Source organism: Cyrtonyx montezumae, unplaced genomic scaffold (assembly GCF_038088225.1).
Source record: "Cyrtonyx montezumae isolate F1298 unplaced genomic scaffold, pur_monq_1.0 scaffold_3, whole genome shotgun sequence".
In the NCBI taxonomy this organism is placed as follows: Eukaryota; Metazoa; Chordata; class Aves; order Galliformes; family Odontophoridae; genus Cyrtonyx; species Cyrtonyx montezumae.
Genome location: NW_027072034.1, coordinates 76,597,547 through 76,617,972, shown reverse-complemented (window position 1 = coordinate 76,617,972; position 20,426 = coordinate 76,597,547). Strand labels below are relative to the sequence as shown.

General features: G+C 39.9%; 1 protein-coding gene across 1 annotated transcript in view; it reads left to right on the top strand.

The window, feature by feature from the left end:
• The window catches only part of HHLA2 (HHLA2 member of B7 family), a 296,207-nt gene that overhangs the window by 105,453 nt on the left and 170,328 nt on the right, over positions 1-20,426 (top strand).

Below are 20,426 nucleotides of genomic sequence, written 5' to 3'. Positions count from 1 at the left end.
GCAGTTAGTTATTAGCTTAATGCTGATGAGCACAGTGAGGGCAGGGTGGGAAATGATTTGTCTGCACTCTTACCAGTCCATGACAGAAGAGAAGATTCTTCTGGCACGTTTGTATGACAGAGCTGATGTTTGATTTGTGTACCACATTTCTAAGCTACACAACAGTTTAGCAGACACCAAAGAACAGTTTTATTTTGAAGTTAACTTTTATATTTAAAGTTGCTGTAAGCCTTGCCAACCTTCACCTTTTAGGACAGTTGTTGATTGTTGTTGCTGTTCTTATGGTTTGAACAGATTTTCCAAGTTTCAGTGATCAGCAATATTTACATTTTTCAAGAAGCATTCACTCTGCTGCCTCCTCATTTTTAAAGTATAACAACTTTATTAAGAAGTTCTGCTGTGTCTATGCTGTACTGTAGAAAACACGGCAGAAAGGAGGCAATGGTCAGACAGTGCCTTTTGGTACCCCTGGAAGCTGCTGTCAGTTCAGTGTGGGCAGGATACAGCTGCTCCCTGATGGAAGAAATGCTGCCCAGCCCTATGGGAGCTGCTCTCACAGGCGTTTAATGCTTTTCTTGCTGGAAGGCAAAGACAGGGGAAGGGCAGAAAGCAAACAGACCCTGAGAAGCAAGAGATAAGTACCAGGTTTATGGCCAGTATTACTGAAGGAATGGAAATTGAGGAGGGACCTGAAGATATAGGAGCAGTTGTGATTCAGAAGGTGAGACTGAAAAGAAAATGAGCACTGATCATGCAGATAGAGTGGGTTCCCTTCCCACGGAAGGAACGGAAACGTCGGGAGAGACAGTCTTCAAAGCTGAAGGAAAAGGGTGAGGGACTGCTGCAATACAGTCTGCTATCAAAGTCAGAATAGTCCAAGTCCACAAGTGCTGAAACTGGCAAGTGTCTTTTGAATTTCAAGGACCGCTGTTTGCACGTACACTTCCCAGCTTTGTAACTTGAGGCCAACTCTGAAGTCCTCATGATGCATCAACATTTCCCTATCACCAAGCAGTGCTGGTGAGCTCCGTGCTCCAGGGCAGTGACTGCACTGCACGGTGACAGTTGCTTACACCATCAGTGCTACTGGCATTGCACTTCTGTTGTACAGTTCTGGGATCCACCTTGCTCACAATTCTTGATAATGATGCCAAAAGTGACAGCTGGCTGTTTTCTTTTCTTTTCTTTTCTTTTCTTTTCTTTTCTTTTCTTTTCTTTTCTTTTCTTTTCTTTTCTTTTCTTTTCTTTTCTTTTCTTTTTTACAGATCCTCCTCCATTTAACAAAAATTTCAAGGAACTTGTAAGTGCAAATACTCAGAAGGTGAGAGATGCCAGAGTTACAGCATGCTGCAGGCGAAATTTCAGTTTTCTTCCTTTTGTGCAAGTGAAGTATGATGACAAGGTATAACAAGGGGCGCTGGTCAGTAATATGACTGTGTGTACAATTTTCTATACATCTCATAAATGTAAAATTTTCATGAGGCAGTGCGAGGTGGGCAACCCAGAAGCCCAGCAGTAAAATGGAGCAGCAGCAGCTGCTTAATGTTGCCTAGCTTCAGGCATGTTCTCTCTCCTCTGCAGTGATAGGGAAAGTAACAAGGAACAAATAAACCTATTGTAGAGGAAGGCTGCAAAGACAGTGAACAGTCTAAAGGGAAAGAGGCATGAGGAATGGATGAGGTCCCTGGGTTAGTTTAGCACAGAGCAGAGGAGCTGAGGGGAGGGAGGCCTGATAGCAGCTGCAGCTCTCACAGGGAGTGGGGGGGCAGAGCTGAGCTCTGCTGTGTGTGACAGCGACAGGGCCCGAGGGAACGGCATGGAGCTGTGTCAGGGGAGGGGCGGCTGGGGGTTAGGGACAGTCTGCACCAGTGGGCCTTGGGGCCTTAGAACAGGCTGCCCAGGTCACTGGGCATGGCCCCAAGCTGCTGGAGTGCAAGGAGCATTCTGGCCAATGCTCTCAGACACAGGGATTGAATTTTGGGTGGTCCTTTGTGGAGTTGGACTTAGTAATCCTTATGGGTCCCTTCCAGCTCAAGATATTTCATGATTCTAATGGAGAATTCCTCATTCAGGAGTGCAACCATTGCGTTCTTCCCTAAAGACCTCATTATCTAAATGCAGAAACAAAATATAATAAATTCAGTCAGTCTTGAAGGTCTGCATCTACAAGGCTATTTAAGCGGAAGTGGCAGCCACACACTACCCACTGGTCATGTGCTCCTCTGATAAGAAACCCATGAGAAGAAAAAAGTACTCGATGAGAAACAGGGGCTGGATCCTTCTTTGAGCAGCAGTCACTGTCCACATCTTGACCATCTTATGCAGCAGCAGCACGTCCATCCTTGCCCTGTCTTTTTCTGCCAACGGGAGAGGAAGCACTGGAACTGGTGCTTAAGTTAGAACTTTTCTGTTTCACTGATGCTCCTCAGAAGCCTTAAAGTAGCTCTCGCAAAGATATGTCAAGGTTTGAGATGACTCCAAAACCCATGCACAGGTGTTGCAAGCCAAAAAGCCATGTGGTTCATTATAGTGATCCCAGTTCCTTCAAATTAAGATTTGGAATGGACTCAAGGTGTTGATCAAGAAAGAGTATGCCAGTATTAAAATATGAGCAAGTGAGAAAGAAAAAAGAGAAGAAAACGAGAGAGAGAAAAAAAGGAAAGAAAAGCAAGCCACCCCTGTGGATCCTGTGATGTCCCAGGGGTCTGTCCTCCTTTTCCTGGGGTGGTTGAGGATGTGATGGGGCATGTGCCACTGATGGGGTTGGCAATGCCTTTTATGCCATATGATGGTCCATTCCAGTTAGTTCTTGTACTGTGCACATGCCATACTGGCCACGCTTCTACCTTTGCATGATGACTGTGGGTGGGGTTGGATCTGAGACCACCTTAAGTGAGACAACTAACTCCTGACTTTCCCACCATGCTTGAGCACAACAAGTGTTTGTTCTGCAACTTTCACAGTTTCACAGCTAAACAGTTTTTGTTTTGTGGCCTTCACAGGATTTTTACAGTTTTATTTCTCAAGTACCAGTTAGCCACAAGTCCATCACTTAACCAGTCAGAGAGGAAGAATTCACAGCGTTACGGTTTCAAATAGTGCTGTCACAAAGTCTGAGCCAGATAGAAACATGCCACTTCATTCTCACAACAGGCCATCAGAAAAGGGGAAGCAGACAGTAGGGTTTGGATGGAGAAAATCCACCAGCAGCAGGAAGAAAAGGTGTGAAGAGATTCTGTGTGGAGCAGCAACAGCAGCAGCAAAAACTGGAAGAACAGAACAAGCAGAGAGGAAACAAAGTGACAAGGAGGATCCTGAAAACATGAAAGAGGAGAAGCAATGGTTCTCAAAAAAGTGAAAAATGCTGAAGTAAAATTGGGACATAGAGGAGAGTTTAAATACAGGGGCTTGGATGAGAGGGAAGGACCTCATAGCAATCTCAAGAGACACAAGAGGATGAGTAATTTTGGAATAGCTGTTGAGGGAATGGCTAATATTGTACTGGTATACCTGCTAAGAAGTAACAGAAAATGAATAAATGTTCATTTTCATTTTTATAATGCTTATAGTACTAAAAGACAACCAAACTGAACCAAAGCAAATGGAAAAGCTAAAACAAATCAAAGAAGAGGGACAAGTAGACAGGAGCTTGAGGATACCAAGAAAGAATATTTGAAAAGGGAAAATTCACTTTAAAGGGGAAAAGGAGTTAGCTTATGATAATTCAGTATTCCAAACAGAAAATGCTTTTGAAGAGAATGAAACAAAGACAGCAGAAGTGACAGAATTAGGAGAAGGGCTTATACAACTAAAAAAACCACTGGAATAAACAGTAAAGATTAGTAGATTTTGTCATAAATGACTTTAATTACATTCAACTATTAATAATTACCCATGTTCACTAATGCAAATTCCTCTTGTATTTCAAGGTCCTGGGCAGTTACTGAATTTGCACAGTACCAGAGCAACAGTACTGATGAAAAGGACAGATTTTGACTGTAGTATTCAACTCTGAATACTACTACTGATGATACTCTGGTCAATGTTCTCAGTTTTTAAGTGTGAAAACCACTGAACTGAACCATCTCTAAAATTTTCTGTGAGGCTGGATTTGGGCACCTAAAAGGGCCAAGTGTTATAGTAGATGTGCTAGGACATCTGAGATGCTACGCTGGGCTGGCAGGTGTGACACTGGACTGGCACAGGCAGACCCATTCCCTTTTGGAGGGGAAGATGGATGTCACTTGGAGTGACTACACCTCAAGAGGTACTAGACAATGATGAATTGCTCCTGTTCTATCTGAGGAAGCCAGCTCCTTTTCCTGCTTCTCTAAGGATTAGTTCTGCTCTGGACAAAGAAAAATGAAGGTAAAACACCAGCTTCGTTTACAGATAAAATATGATGGGCTCAGTATCTTTCCCTTCTGAGGAAAGCTTGTTCACAGTTGCTCACTTATCCAGGAACAGTAACGGTTCTACTTCTCTTGAGAAACACTTCTGATTTTTAGGAAAAAAAGCTCTCTGCTCCTTTCCCATCAACTACACATCTGAGTCACAGTGTGGGACTGTGTACTTTACTGGTGTGCATCTGCACAGCCAGATTTGCTAAAAATTCAGAAACAGTTTGAAATTTTCAACCAGCACAGTAAGATCCTGTTAGGAAGTGAAGAAATTTCTTGTGCCACTAGTTAGGTGGCTTACTTTGTGTAACAGGCTCCATTTATTTATAAGCATGTTCTCATTCCTGGTGTATTTATTTCAGCTGGAGACAGAATCGATGATGTGCTTGACGTGGAAAGACTGGAGCTTTTATCTGTTTTATATCATTTTTTTAAAAGCTCTTACCTTAGAAAACATCATGGGAAAATGAGGGAACAGTTGTGTAGTGATAGATTTCCAGTTCCTTTTAGAGTTTCCAGTTCTTTGTTCAAACAGCTAGTAGTGATCCTGGACAGAAATTCTTACTGTGAAACCATGGTTCAACATGTACAATGCAAGATCAACTTGAACAGAATTCAAAATTTAAAGAGTTCAAATCAACGCAATTTGTTCCTGCAGCTTCCCAGCAGGGTTCAGTAGAAGAGGGTCACCTAAGGATTGAAGCGGTCCTTTTACTTTACCTATCTGCAGTACTCAAGTGAAGCTGAGTTTGTCTTAATATCAGACACCACAGAAATGAACAAAAGAAGAGAAGGGAAAAAGAGAGATGCCATAAACATTATCTGGTCTCTATCACTAAACCCCACACATATCTCATTGATCAGGCACAGACTCCTCACTGTCCCTCAAATGCATACATAGACACATATATATTTTACTATGGCACTGGTGGGGGCTAGTTCACGGCAAAAATGCAAGACGCTGGCAAAGACATAACACAACTTTCAGGTCACAAATAGAGAGATACCTGTGTTTGGTGCTACATAAATACCAGGAATATGGAGAGAGATGTCCTTGTCAGCCACCTCAGAGCTGTGTCATGAACCTCACCATGATCTATAGCATGTGACATTTAGTTTTTACCATCTATGTTTGAATCATGTAATGACTTAGAGAAAGGAAAAAAATGGTAAGCAAATTTTCCTGCTCTCACCTCCACATGGAAAAAAAGGCTAGATTGTCACTATCTCCTATATGTCAAAACACTTACATACTCTAATCAGTCTTCTGTATTCTTAAATAAAATGCAACCACTTCCTGCAGTCTTTCCCCACGGGTTCCTTTTTCTAACCTAGCAATTTTCTCTTTGTTGTAACTGGACACCACCTTGGCTACCACTTTATAAAATATTATGTCTCTGACTGAACAAAGTCTTTTGATTAAAAGAGAAAATAAAAATTACTGAAACTAGACCTGCAAATTTATTTATTTATAATAATGGCTAAAACTCCAGTTTGCTTTCTGCTGTATTACTGTTTTTATCTATTTTTAGTATTTTTCTTCAGTTTCTGTAAAATATAGTGAGGCGTTTTCATGGTAACATCTCATATTAGAAAGCATGTTTGGCATTTTGGTTTTGCCATCCACACAGGCTCCAGCTCTAACACAGAAAAGCTCTTAATAATACCTTTGGTAAGAAAAATAAAGCCAAGGAAAAAATAAGTTGTTTAACAACATGAAAAAATTACATTCTCAATGAATAACTTTGGGGCAGATATCAAAGTTAGATTGAAAGCCACCATCAGAAGGTAAATATAAAGCCAGTATGCTTGAAAATAGCTGAAGCTGTGAATAAAGAAGGAAGCACAGGTGTGCAGTGTGACCAGGTAGCGAAAAAGATAAAGTGTGGAAACAGAAAGAAAGCTGACTTCTAGCTAAGTCTCTTGAAAATCTGAGTTCTTGGACTGTGTCAGTAAGCAATTATGTTACTGTACAAACTGAACCAACAAGAGCTTTTACAAGAAATAACCATTATAGAAAGAAATTACATTTAATTTGGCAAAATTCATAACTGTAGCATGTCTACATCAATCTGTGGTTTTGCTTTGGGCATTAATTGTTCTGTATATTATTAAAATTACTATTGTTTCTTCCTCTCTTTTCTGTCTTAGTAAATAGTTTTCATCTCATCCAATGAGTTCGACATATTTCCCCCCAGATTCTCTCCCCCCATCCCACTGGGAGGAGGAGTGAGCAAAGGGCTGTGTGTTCAGTGTGTGCAAAGGGTGTTCAGGTGCCTGCCAGCTTTGATCTTAACAGAAGCACTTTAACTATTAGGATAGTCAAACTATCAAAAGACTAGAAAACTACCAAATATCAAACTATCAAATAGACTAGTCATCAAATATCAAACTATCAAATAGACTAGTCATCAGCAACTTGTCAAGAACTTGCATTTGTGACCACAGCAAAAAGAAGCTAAGAAAAGATATCAGTCAGAATCCAATGAGATTCCTCAAAGAAAAGCTAGAAAGAGAAACCATCAAGGAGAGTGCTGCAGAAGAGTTTTGAGGAGCAAAAGGAAACCCAGGAGATCTGGTGTCAGTGGAGCCAAAGGACAAGAAGTCTTCAGGAGCAGCATACTTTAGGGCATTGAAAGGGTCTGTCAGATCACTGCCCTGTCCTTAAAAACTTCAGCAAGAACAGTTCTAACAAAATTGCAAGGTAGAAAGAGCACAAAATGATGAGGACTTAATAGGAATCCTAAGTGAGAACGCAGTATGTGGGGTGGTGGGGACTGGTGGGGACTAATCACGTTGGAAGAACATCACAGTACCTGAAGACTCAGTTACAACCCAACGAAGGTCAGCAGATGAGGTAAACCACAGGGGCAGAGAGAAGAGAGAAGGAAAGTGAAACAAAATTCAAGTCTTCCATAAGGGCTGAAGAGAATGATATAAAGGGAAAAATATGTAAAAGACCATTTAGTCTTCTCATTTAAAGAGATACATAAGCAAGCATTGACATACAACAAGTAATTCATTAGAACAGTATAAACTGTATTTAAGCCACTGAAGAAGGCAGGAATGCAGCAAGGAGAAAAGGACTTGAAGTGCAGCAGCACAGCTGTAACTCACTAACATTTGCTGGTGGAGTTCTCGGTTCTGGTTCATTTTGACTCTTTGACAGATAAAACCTAGTGCTGCTGTTTCTGCTGTCAAATTCATATTCAAACCCAAATGCTCCATCTCATAGCATGAAAAACTGTGAAATGATTCTCTGACTTGGTGCCTCTGAAAATAAATCTATTGCATTGGTTAAACTAATCATGAGGAAGGAATGAATATTAATGGTATTAGCACTGCCATTTTGTGTTGGAAATATGGGAGTATATCAACAAAGCTCACTTAACCCCTGTAGTGGAGGGCAAGATGAATATGTGATCTCTTAAAGACTGCTCTAATCTGTATATACAGATGGGCTGCATTAAAAAGTGCAAAACTAACCATACTGTGCAGTTTCCCAGTGTTTCATCTCACAGCTCTTACAGCCTGACATGCTATTTCTAGAAACATGGCAAGCCCTCACTTTTTTGTTTTCTCAAATCCATCCATCTAACTTGCTGCTCACTGCCTCAGTTGTGTATTCTTGAGAAGACACCCATTAGATGTGAATTCACAAAAGCCTGTTTTCTTACCTGTGAAAAAACTTGCCATAAAACATCACTTAACATACACACCAGAAAAAAACAACACGACCAAAAAGACACCTTAATGCTCTACAGCCATGAATAGGACAAGGAGAAAAACAAGCTGCAGTACAGAAACCCTCCAATTACGATTACAGGGGCACCAATCGCAGCCCCCATGGAGATTTCTGGATGATGTTACTGACTTCCTCTACTCCTTTGATTTAAATTAGGACTAAATTATATATAAAAACTAAGAAGGAACCATCAGTGTAAAAGATGGGTTGGCTCATCTCTTTTTCCTTACCGTGGCAAATATAGACACTACCAGCTGACTCAGGAAATACCAAGACTTACTTTGCATGGGGATCACATGGTAGATCCTGGATGAACATACACCTAATTCCTGTTCCTACAGGACTGTTATTCTGCATTAGCTGTAATAGTAATTTTGTTCAGTGCAACGTTCCTTCTTCACCTTAAGAAAGCAAAGTCCTTCTACAAGACTAAAGCAACAGTGAGATCGTCAGATGACAGCTGAGCACCTTCATAGAGTCATCATGGAGCAACAAAAAGCAGGGTCGCCCTCTTCCAGGGGAAGAGCAATTTCCTCAAGAAGATGCAGAGATCTACCTTTGGGAGACACAGGGATCCAAAATAGACAGTACCTGCCAGCAATTCTTCTGCAACACATACTTAGTATTTATTGTTACTGAAACACTCAGCCTCCATTTACACTCTGTTAAAAAGAAAAAAAGAGTTTGTACTTGTATGGTATCCAAGGATAAGATACACACTGTAAAGTACTTTATATTAAAAAACTGGAGGGGAATGGTCATCTCCATTTCGAAATAGTTTTACAGAGACTGAGAAGGGCTGAGAGAGCAGGACTGCCAGTACAGCAGAGAAGTTGGGTGTCCTTAAATAGATTATAAAGCACCCTAAGGTTTTAAATCTTCCTTTTCCTTCTTCTTCAAAGTGCAAAGGATATGAAGCTTAAGCACAAGCTGCTGTGCCTCTGTGTGTTCTGACTGACTGCCCTTATGGGGGAGTAAGTGAAAAGATTGTCTGTTCTCCAATAGAAATGTATTTTTTGGATACCCAACTGAATTAAACATACCATGGCAATAGCGAATCTGTAGGAACCTGTGGCTCAGCTCCTAATGCTGTCTCTTCCGCAAGCACCTGCATCCCGAGCTGCCTGTCACAGCTACAGGGGGATGTTTGCATGATGTTGGCTCACTATTCACACCACAGGGTAAAATCAGACTGGCTTCTTGTTTAGTAATTAAATAATTGAGTTTAATTAAAAATTAAAACATATTACTTTTCACCATTGCTCATCCTAGCTTGTTTACCTCCATCCTACTAAATGGCTTTTGCCAACCGTTTGTTCCCGGCAGGTTACAGCACAGTGCAGAAGTGATGCTCCCCAGACATTCACTTAGATTGAAAGCAGTGTGTTGGCTAACGCCAAGTAGACACACTTCCCAATACAACTCATATCAGGAAGGTCAGAAAAACAACGTAATTCCCATCTGAGCTTTAACCAGGTCTGAAAGCTGGTCAAAGGCCTTGTGCGGTCTCTAGATGGCACTGTGACTCTAAATAAAAGGCTAAAACAAACAGCCCTCTAAAACAAAACAAAACAAAAGCAAAACAACAACAAACAAAAAAGAAAAAAAAAACCAAAGCGTTTGCGTCGCCAATTGGACAAGGATTCACAGCTACCAAGTGACTATCATCCAGACCTTTATCTATCAGACGCGTAATAATAGCTTTTTTTATAGTGTTTCATTACTACTTGAGTCACAACACCAGCTTCACAAGATAGCCTCTTGAGTTTGTTCACAGCTCATTCTGCAAATACAGCCAGACGGCATCTGTTGCATGTTCTTTCCTAAGTAAAGCGCATTAGCTAACTGGGGACTCACCTAACTGCCATTCTGTCCCCGCAGTCCCAAGTGCGGTATGGACTGCCAGGTTGTCATCTGCTAGAAACACTTAACGAGAGGTTAATTGGCTGCTCACCGCTGCTGGGGATGTGTGCGATCTGTCAGTGCTAGTGAGTCTACTGCTATCCATCATCTCAATGGAGGCACGGAGGGAAGTATTATCCCGTATCTTAAGTCAGTAGAAAGATTATTCTTTTTCCTCATTAAATGTTAAAATAAAAAACAGCTTTCCAATCTGTGATACTGTTCAGAATCTCTACTCACAGAAACACTTGTATACATGGTGGTGCATAAGCCAAAACAAAGTCCAAGATCATGTCCAGGAGGGAGGGAGGTCTTCTGCATCACTGGGGAGACTGGTATTTAGGCACCTGCTGATTTACACTGATACAAACAGTAACCTTATTTCCTTGGTGGAAAGCAAGAGCAGCAGCTGTTACAATGAACGCTGAGGCTTTGCGTTTTGTGTAATTATTCTGTGTGTTTGGGTTGCAGTTGGATAACAGCTCTGAGAATGGTACAGAATTAGAATGAAAGAAAACATTTTCTCCCACATACAAGCTTCATCTGTTCCAGTCCTTCTGGAAGACCTGTGCATTATGTTAACCATATTATCTTCTCATTTGTAACAAGTGCTTCTAAGAAGTGGTATGTGTTGTCATTACGTGGGCTTATGTAGCACACTGTATGTCAACAGACAAATGTTAAAATGAACACTCAAAGGCAGAATAAAGTACTAAAATTCTTTGCTGTCTGACCTCACATACCATAGAGTCCTTAAGTTTTATTGCCAGCTCTTCTACTGCTGGGCTGCAAACCTGCTCACCTTTCCTAACTGTATGTCAGATGCTACTTGTTTATACAAAGATGATTTCACTGAAGCAAAAATGGGAAGCCTAAATCAAGCATGTGCTGTGAGAGCAGAAGCAATAGAATGATTCTGTTTCTGTCCTCCAAAAGGTGGATACAGGTTGTGCTCAAACTTCGGATTTGCGATTTCTTAGCACACTCATCAACCAAGAGGGTAAGAGGACTCTGAGAAATAATGATCACAAATGTATTCCACTGAAGCTCAGACAAATCTCTCCATGTTGCTAACTTACTTACAATAATCAACAGGGACCAGAGATTCTTTCAGTATAATTCACAAAGCACTCTAAGTAAATATTGCCAATTCATAATTACATGTTTTAGGTTTCAGTGCAAAATGGGAACTCATTAATTATAAGATATATTTAGTAAACTCTCAACTAGATTAAGAAAGAAGACTTAAAGCTTTACACTTCATCCCTCCCCCCTAAAAAGTAACAACATTTTTATAAAAGCAAGACCCTGGATGCCTGATGTTACTTTGCATACGTGCATACACCTGCTGCAGAAACAAGAGGATATCACCCAAACAGAGTCCTGTTCTTACCTTTTTCATGCAGAAAGGTCAGAGTCAATAATTCTGTTTTTTTTTTTCTTTTTTCTGTACTCATGGGGACGCAGTCACACAGAGCTCCAGCAGCAATGGACCAGCAAAAATGGTTTTCAAATGCAGCATTTAGTTCTAATATTTCTGGACAAGCATCTCCATGGCTGATCTGGTTTGGACTCTCACAGTGCCAATTGCCACAGCAAGGAGGAGCCTTAGCAGGTGTCTCCATACTGAGCAAAACCCAATCTGTGTCTGGTCCTCAGTAGTAGGTTTGATTTGCAGTGGAGGAATGGTTTAAGTCAGCACTGTCAGTGTTGTTTAAACTTGCTGCTCTGCAAGCCCTGGAATGGTGGAATTCCCAAATGCACATGTGAGTTGTGAGTCTTTTCCAGCAACTAGGCATCATCTGTGATTTGCTGCCATACAATTTACAGAAACAGATAGAAAGTGGGAAGTTACAGCATTAAATCAGTTTATAGCTGATACTTGCCACAGTTTTGATGAGAACACGTTCTGTCCTGCTCCTCAATAGAAGTTCGGATTAAGTAAGAAGCCAGTCTAAAGTAATCTAGTTATTTTACTAGAAGAATCCCACCTATTAATCATTCATGTTCAGAATGAAAACAGAAGCAAAACCACTTATTTATTTAGCAGTAGTTGAAGCTTTTTAGACCCAGCTCCCCTTTCCCATTGCTTTGCCCATAAGACAAGAATAAATTGAGGTTGCACATGTAAAAGGGAAGGGAAGGGACTTCAATAACTCTGCTTGTCATTTGTCAGCTTACATTGTGGTTCCTTGGAAATCTGCAGTGTTTAATGGACTGTATTAAACCAATAAACAACAACTTAGCAGTGAGGTGTACTTGCTTCTTGTTTTTAAATGACGTTTACTTAGAAATGCAGTTCCAGAACACAAATTCAAGTTTGACTACTTGTACATTTTCTTTTTGTAGCAACGCTGCTACAAAACCTGCTAACAGCAAAATCTTATTCTCCTTCAAGATGGGAATTACATTTTAGAACTGAAGTAACACCCAAAGACAATTCACAAACAAGGCTTGCAACTCTGTGGGAAGTGTGAAAGGTCATTACAAAGGGTAAGAGTTGTACTGAGAAAGACTGGGAGAGGGGGAGGAACAATAGTTTATTTCTATGGTACCTGGGCCATGAAGTTGAGATTTTCATCTGAACTTACCCACGTAGAGGGGCCCAGATTTCAATCCAAAACCATTTATTTAAATACTTCAGGTTTTCTCCCTCTTTCAGGAGTCTGGCTGAAAAAAAGAGAAACAAACAAACAAACACAGAAAATATTTTGCTTCAGTTCAAAGTTATAAGATTACTCTGTTTCAAGATTGGTGATTTGAAATCAAGCCTGATGAATGGTGTTACTCTGCCCTCAGAGCACCTGTTGCATCCCACACCTGAGATGCAGAGACAGGGAAACAATCACTCTGTTAGGAAAGTTTCTCAGGTATCGTTACACCTGTTTGTGCTTTACCTGCCCCAGAACTGTCATGTGCATAGCAAGTCTGCTTCCTGCACAGGAAATAGGAGTTTGGATGTCTGCATAAAGATCAGCCTATCTTACCACTAGGGATGAGTTATACTGCAGCACAGCAACCTAGCCTGGCTGCTAATGCTTGCTATCTTTTATGATCATTCTAATTCATATTATAGGGTTTTGTTATAAATTGGTATTTATTGTAACTCTTCAGATTCCCAAGTTTTGTTGGAGCTGTATAGAACTTCTAAAACAAACAAACAAATAAACAAATAAATAAAAACAAAAGTAATCAACTTGTAACTAGTCCTTTGATTTTCAGCATTTTAACCCAGAACTTCCCCCAGCACTCTCCCTGCCTTTTAATTGAATTGTTCATTTATTTCCTTGCTCTGTGATGGGGTTAGTTGAGTGCAAGTACTTACTGAAAGGCAACGTTGTTTTTCATAGACTAGCCTGGGAGTCTCAGCTATTATTCTTGGTTCTTCTTTTGTCCATGTTTCCCCTTACTTTCAAATCAGAACTACCATATTTGTGCAAATTTACGGACTGACAATTGTAGCTGGTCATGTCTCTTACTACCCCTCCTTCAGCAATTGCTTCTGCTATCTTGATATTCTCCATGTACTTCTGATCTATTTAATATCTTCAGCTTTATTTTTACAGCAATCTTTTCTGTCTCCTGTAGCAAGAAACATGATTTGCACATACTGTTTACCTTTTTAAGATAGCTTTTAGACTTACTCCTTTAAAAAACAAGAACAACCACACAAAAAATCACCCAAGCCATTAACATGCTGCTGTTTCTAACGTCACAGCTTAAAAAGGGATCAGGATTTGTCTGTGCAAGTCCAGCTCTTCCGAACTGGAGATCTACTATCTATCACAACAGTTTCAAGTAGCAGTAACATGCTTTGTATTAGCTGACTGCTGTTAGCTGCCTCAGAGCTGTCTAGCATTTTGTTCCTCAGAATTACAGAACAGGTTGGAAGGGACCTTAAAGATCACCTAATTCTACCCCACCAGATCATGCTGCCCAGGGCCCCAGCCAACTTGGCCTTGAATGCCTTCAGAGATGGGGCATCCACAGCTTCCCTGAACAGCCTATGCCAGTGCCTCATCACTCTCTGAACAAAGATTTCTTCATAACATTTAACTTATATGTACTTCTTAGACTTGCCATAGAGCAAGTGTGTCTGTATTTGATGTCAGCAGAACAAACTCTGGCATTTCCTCTCTGCTATTACAAGCATGAACCTAGGTTTGCATCTAGGCCTCATACTTGTGGCTTACCAAAAACCAGTGCTGGTCATGTTACTGGGCTGGTGTGTTCCTAACTGGTTTCAAGCATCCTTGCCTACTTCCTGATCCAGGCAGTAATCACATCCCACACTTGAGCCCCAGGTAGGATTTAAGAATAATCTCTTCATCTTCAAAAGAGAATAGACTACAGTCTGTTTTATCATGGTAGAGGTCTAACCAAAAGAGAACTTGCATGGGATCTCAGTATTCAATTTCCAGGGAAGCAGTATTCCCTGTGGTGAAATGGTCTTTCCCTCAGGTCAGGAATAAGAACCTGTCAGAAACCATTCTTGCAGGTATGTCTTCCTGAGGCTCAGAGATCGTAGGGAAAAAGGAAAATCCTATCTGATCACTCTATCATACTCCAAAAAAGTCAGAAGAAATTTATTCTGACTGTACAATGCAGCTCAAACAGCAGCCAGGCCTAGCCTGCTTTCTGCTCCATTAGTGCAACTGCTTGCAGAGGAAATATTAACTTCAATTATAGCAGCAAAAAGGGTAGAGGTTTTGTGATTGCTCAAGCTGGCAATCCGTAGCTTAGGCATTAGATCTCTGCCAGTACAGAAGTTTAGTCATAATGTGAGTCATTACTAAATGGAGAGAAGGACTCAATTTTCCTTTTATTCTGCTGTGAGTAAGGAGGGAATCTGGGGGATAAAATAACAGTGCATAACTGTTATAAACGAAGGGCCTTGGGTTCCAAAATATTTGTTCCTTGTAATTACCTATTACAATAAGCTAATTACTATTTTACAATTAACATCTTCTATACTTTCTAGACATCTACAGTTGATTGCCATGTTTTGGTAGTCAGCCTCATACTTTTTATAGAATAGTACTTGTAGATCTTGATTTCTGGAGAATATTTCAAATGGAATTAAAGTTTGAGCACTGGGTAACAGCATTATTTTTTTCTGCAGTGAGGACAAAGACAAAAGGCTCAATTTAAATGGGATGTTCTTTTTGCAGCATATCTGGGTGTGTTCTAGGGAGATTGGATAGCCCGTGGACAAAAAGACTTCCTTGTGTGCAAAGAGAACTTCTTTCTCAAATATTAAGTGGAGGCTTGCTTTGTAACAAATCAGAAGGTCCATTTTGTAGCACTCACAACATTTTTTTAGAGAAGTGCAAACACATCAAACCAAGGATGCTGGCTAAAGGGTTGCATAGTTACACTTAAACCATTTTGAGCAAAATATTTAGTCTCATTTTGTAAGTACAGAATTCAACAGCACGTGGTTGAAAATAAGGAGCTGAAGTTGACTGGGGCTCTTCCTCTGTTCCTGAAGCTAAACATTATTTCACATTTGAAGGTGACTCTGTGTCATGTGGCCTCAGTGAACCTACCCAGCCACTGAAATATATTGTTTACACTTGGACTTCCGTGCATAACTTCAGTTACATCACTAAGATCAGAATAACTCAAAGTCTTGAGCACATTACTGGTATTATTACCATGTGCTTTGAGACAAAAGGAAAAGCCTTAGGTAAAAACAACAAACCACAAAAGCTAAGTGGTTTTAAGTCAGCTGATAAATGCGTCCCCTTCAGGTGTTACACAAGACCTTCTAGTGTACATACAAAACAGTAATTTGAAAGGCAGGCACAGCTATGTCAAGGAAATTTCTTAGGTATGCTCAAGGCACCAAGGTGATGACTACATTTAAAAGACAACTTCTTTATATCAGTGTATTAGTGAAACATTTTATCAGCAATCCTGATCTGCCAGCTTGAAAAAAGTATTCTCTGCATATTCTACTAACCTTCCTGCTGTCGCCCAGAATGGTTTCATATGTTGGCCATATTTGTAGAGAAGATTTAGTGCTATATGATCTGATGTAAACCATTTACTCTTCATTTTTAGCTGTGTATCTGTATAAATATTGACCCCAGAAAGAAAAAACACTTCAGATAGAACAAAGGACAACAGTGCAGAAAATAAGAACCCTTAATGTATGATAGTACAAATTATTAATTTCCCACATCTTACCCTTGCTTTTTAAAGATAGACTGTTCAAGTATATAACAAAAAGTAATGCAGGCCAACACTGGGACATGAGCTAAAAAGGACAAGCAGATGTGTCTTGGAGTGGTCCTTATTTTTGCTTTTCAATTGGATGGCGTAAACCATTGGGCTCCCAGGACCAGTCAGAAGCAGAATTAAACTTCTACTCGTGTTTCATGCATACACGTTTGTTGAAATAAGAACTCAGTGTCACAGAAAGTAGCATGTAGCTCTTCATATGAGAAAAGGGTACTTGTGTGAAATTTAGCACTTTGTTGTGCTACACATTTCACTTTAGACCCCTAGATAGGGCTGGAAGTGTTTAAACACCAGGCTAATGACTTGAGCTCAGTTCAGTGTAGATAAGTCAAGCATTAAAATAGTAACATAGGACCCTTTAATCCCTGCTGCTTTACTCTGACAACAAATATAATTATTTCCAAAACATGGAAAAGCAAACCCTCAAAGAGTCCCACAGAGGTCACAGAATTGTAGAGGTTAGAAGGGACCTCTAGAGATCACCTAGTCCAGCCCCCCTGCCAAAGCAGCTCCATTTTGCAGCCCATCTTTGAGCTGGAACTATGAGACCAGGTCTCATAGTTCCAGCTCAAAGATGGGCTGCAAAATTAAAATCTCTTTCAACACTGCTCAGAAGACAACATATTTACAACTCAGATTCCAAAATTTATTTTCCAAGGAGAACAAGAGGTCAAAGAGAAACAGTGTATATCATTAATGAAATTGAAGACAGTATCTCTTACCTTTGCTGAGCAGTTCATTTTTTGTTCCCAATCCACTGTAATTTCAATTTTCAGACATAATTGCTTCCAACAAATAAATGGTCAATTAACACTTAATTAGAGATTAATGAGATTTATATGATTTACACTGGAGTTCTTTTCCTAACTTGCACTGGTGGCAGAAAGTTGCGTGTGATGCCCTGAGCTGGAAGGACTTCCATATGTTTAACACACTAATATAGGGTATCTTTCTCCCTTCCCAAGTGCTTTCTTTAGGAATATGAAGTATTCTTACCGCAGTCATGCCGCAGTTACATTAGTAGTTACATTGTGTGGGTACTGCTTATAGACAGGGGACTCTTTTGGATTGCTAAAACCTGGAAAGAAATGAGAGATCCCTCTGTTGTCTGGGCCTTTGAAGAAAAGAAAACAGAACAAACCATCTGAGCATGGTATTTGGTTACATATTGGATTGCATGATCTTTCTTTTTTAACAGGAAGGGCGGAATTGTTTAGTGCATTGCAATTGAGACAGAAACGTTCACAAACTAGAACCAGCACTGTTATATCACGTGTATGCTTCCTCACACCAAAAGCATCAGCTACAGCTCACTGCTGTTTATTGCATGAGTGCAAACATTTTAAAACCCACAAATTTTGATCAGCAATTTTCATTGCCTGCAGCCCATAATGAAGTTCAGCTTTGGACAGGAATAATTTGCAATATCTGACAGACGGATTTGCTGATGCAGCAAGCTCATTCAACGTCTAAATGGAACACAATTTCCCTAAGGCTAGAGGAGGTTGGCTGAAAACTATTTACCTACAGACAAGTTGTATCCATGGGCTTATTCCATTACTCTGCTGTTGTTCATTACAGTCCCTTCATCTACTGTATGTTGTGGTATATATTTAAACTTAAATAATAATAGGCTGTCTGATAAGACTTGTTGGTTTTTCACAGATTCAATAACAGAAAAGATATCAAATCTAAGCAACACTTTAAAGAGTGAAGAAAGAATATAGCAGCTGATTAAAAAAGACTCACCTAATGTTTTCTCTAAAAATTATTTCACTACTTTTTTTAAGGAAGAGAACATTGTAGAATGAAGGAAATAATTTGCAGTGAATTGAAGGCAAATGAAGAGTAGAAGATGTGTAGATATACTTTACTGATTGCTAAACAAATGATAGAATGATTTCTTTAGAAGAAACACAACTGGCAGAGAGATGTTAACAGAGGACAATCTATTGACATTTAGTGGTGCTGGAGGCATTTGTACAACAGTGACTTATTAGTCCAGCTTGCAGTAAACAAGGGACTGTCAACAGCTAGAAGTTTGTCTTTTGAAATCTTTATCCTATTAGCTTTTAAGACAGAATTAAGATATCAGGTGCACTGCACTGTTCTGCACATTTTCTCTTCTGTCTGTTAAATACATATTTATAGTGAGGTAGGAACAGTCATAATTGAGCTGTGGTTGTAACTTTGGAGTTTCTGGTGAGTAAGTCAGTGCTTTCCAGTGTGACCCGGGTGTTTCTGCCTTGTGGAGCCTGCTGTGTTGTTCACAGTAAGCAGGATCTTGTTAGGGGAGGACTGCTCCAAATCTCATCTAATAGAGCACTCAAACACATCCTTAACATTTAACTAAGCAAACACCCCTACTGAGTTGACAATATGCATTCAAGACAAAACATCCGCAAAACTAAGTGCCTTGCTGAATTGAGACTAGAATACACATACGCTTCAGGATCACATCACATAAGATTTATTTCTACTTAGACCAATTACAGGCTGCAAAGTGTAACACTTTACTCCAGGACGTTAAACCATTTTACATTTCAGATTCTACACTGCATGTTTTGTCAAGGGAACATATGTAAGTTGCTCTGAAAGTAATGCCTTGTATTTATTTCCATGGAAACAGATATAAAGAACATGATAAAACTATAAATAAATTTCATAGAGAAAATTCTCAGCAACAAAACAGACTTCTTCCATTTAGTCACCACAAACACTGCACATTTTTGCCAGTGATGAATGAATGCCTGCACAATGCACTCATAAATGCCTGTGCCAGTGGAAGTGACTCACTGTCAGCACTGCTGAAATGCATCTCCCACCACTGCACTGTGCTCATAGCCACTGTTTGGTCTTCAGAAGCATTCATCAAGCATCCCTGAATATCAATGGGTATAATATTTTCCTGTATGAAAGAATTCAGTGGCACACCTTTGCTTCATCCACACTTCCCTTTCAGATGCTATTTTGTCAGACTGCCCCTTTGCTGCAATCTTTTGCACAGCAACAATACATAAGAGAATTTTGGCTCACCATCTACTGTCATATTGCCAATACATGCTTCTGATGTTATGGACCAATATAAAATAGAAGGCATTACTTTCAGAGCAATGCTTGTATAATGAACCTATGTTTAGAGAAAGTGGAATTTTAAAGAATCATAGAATCACAAGGTTGGAAAAGACCTGCAAGATCATTCAGTCCAACTGGCCTTCTATCATCAACAGTTCTCTCTAAACCGTGTCCCTCAACACAACATCTAAACATTTCTTAAACACCTCCAGAGTCTGTGACTTCACCACCTCCCTGGGCAAATTTAATATTTTACAACAAAAACCTCAAGCAAAAATTGCTTTTACATATAACTTGATACTATTGTTTTTAACTTGAACTCCTCTCTTTCTAATCTCTATAGAACTAAAATAGAGAGAAATACTCTACTTAACAAGTTACAGCCATTTGTTTTATAAGAGCTTCCAGGTTAAACAACATTTATAAAGTCTTAGATCTATGTGAACTTAACAGGCAAAAATTCATTTCACTGTTGATTTAAATACATACACAAACATCCCTTTCACTTTCTGTCACTCACAACATTAAAATGGTGAAGAATACCACGATGGGTGAAAACTCATCCAACCAGCTGGGGACTTTTCCAGTGAAGTACCAACACTTTCCTTCCAGCCAGAGATAGCTTGACTGATCTATATCATTATCAAGGGATTCTTACTGCCCTCAAGCTGGGGAGTTGAGTCGCAGAGGCTGGCTCCTGTGACTGCTGAGCTGGCCATCAGGAGACCCAGGCAGAGAAGCACATACACTGGAGAAAGGCCCTAAAGGCCACCTTGTGTCACAGCAAATCAAGTTCAGAAAAAGGTGATCTTAGCTAACACCTTTGCTAAAGCAGCATTAAACAACTCCATCCACCAGTACTCTATATCTTTTATTTTTCCATTTACTCTGCTTCCTTCAGTCTAGAGACTTTGAAAAGAGAGATTTGAAACTGATAACTTACCATGGGAACACTCCAACCTTTTCCATGGAATGTGATTATAGTTTCAGTAAATTTGTTTATTTTGCTTTTACACGACTTACCACATCAGCTGACAGTTTCCTTTGTCGTTATTTTC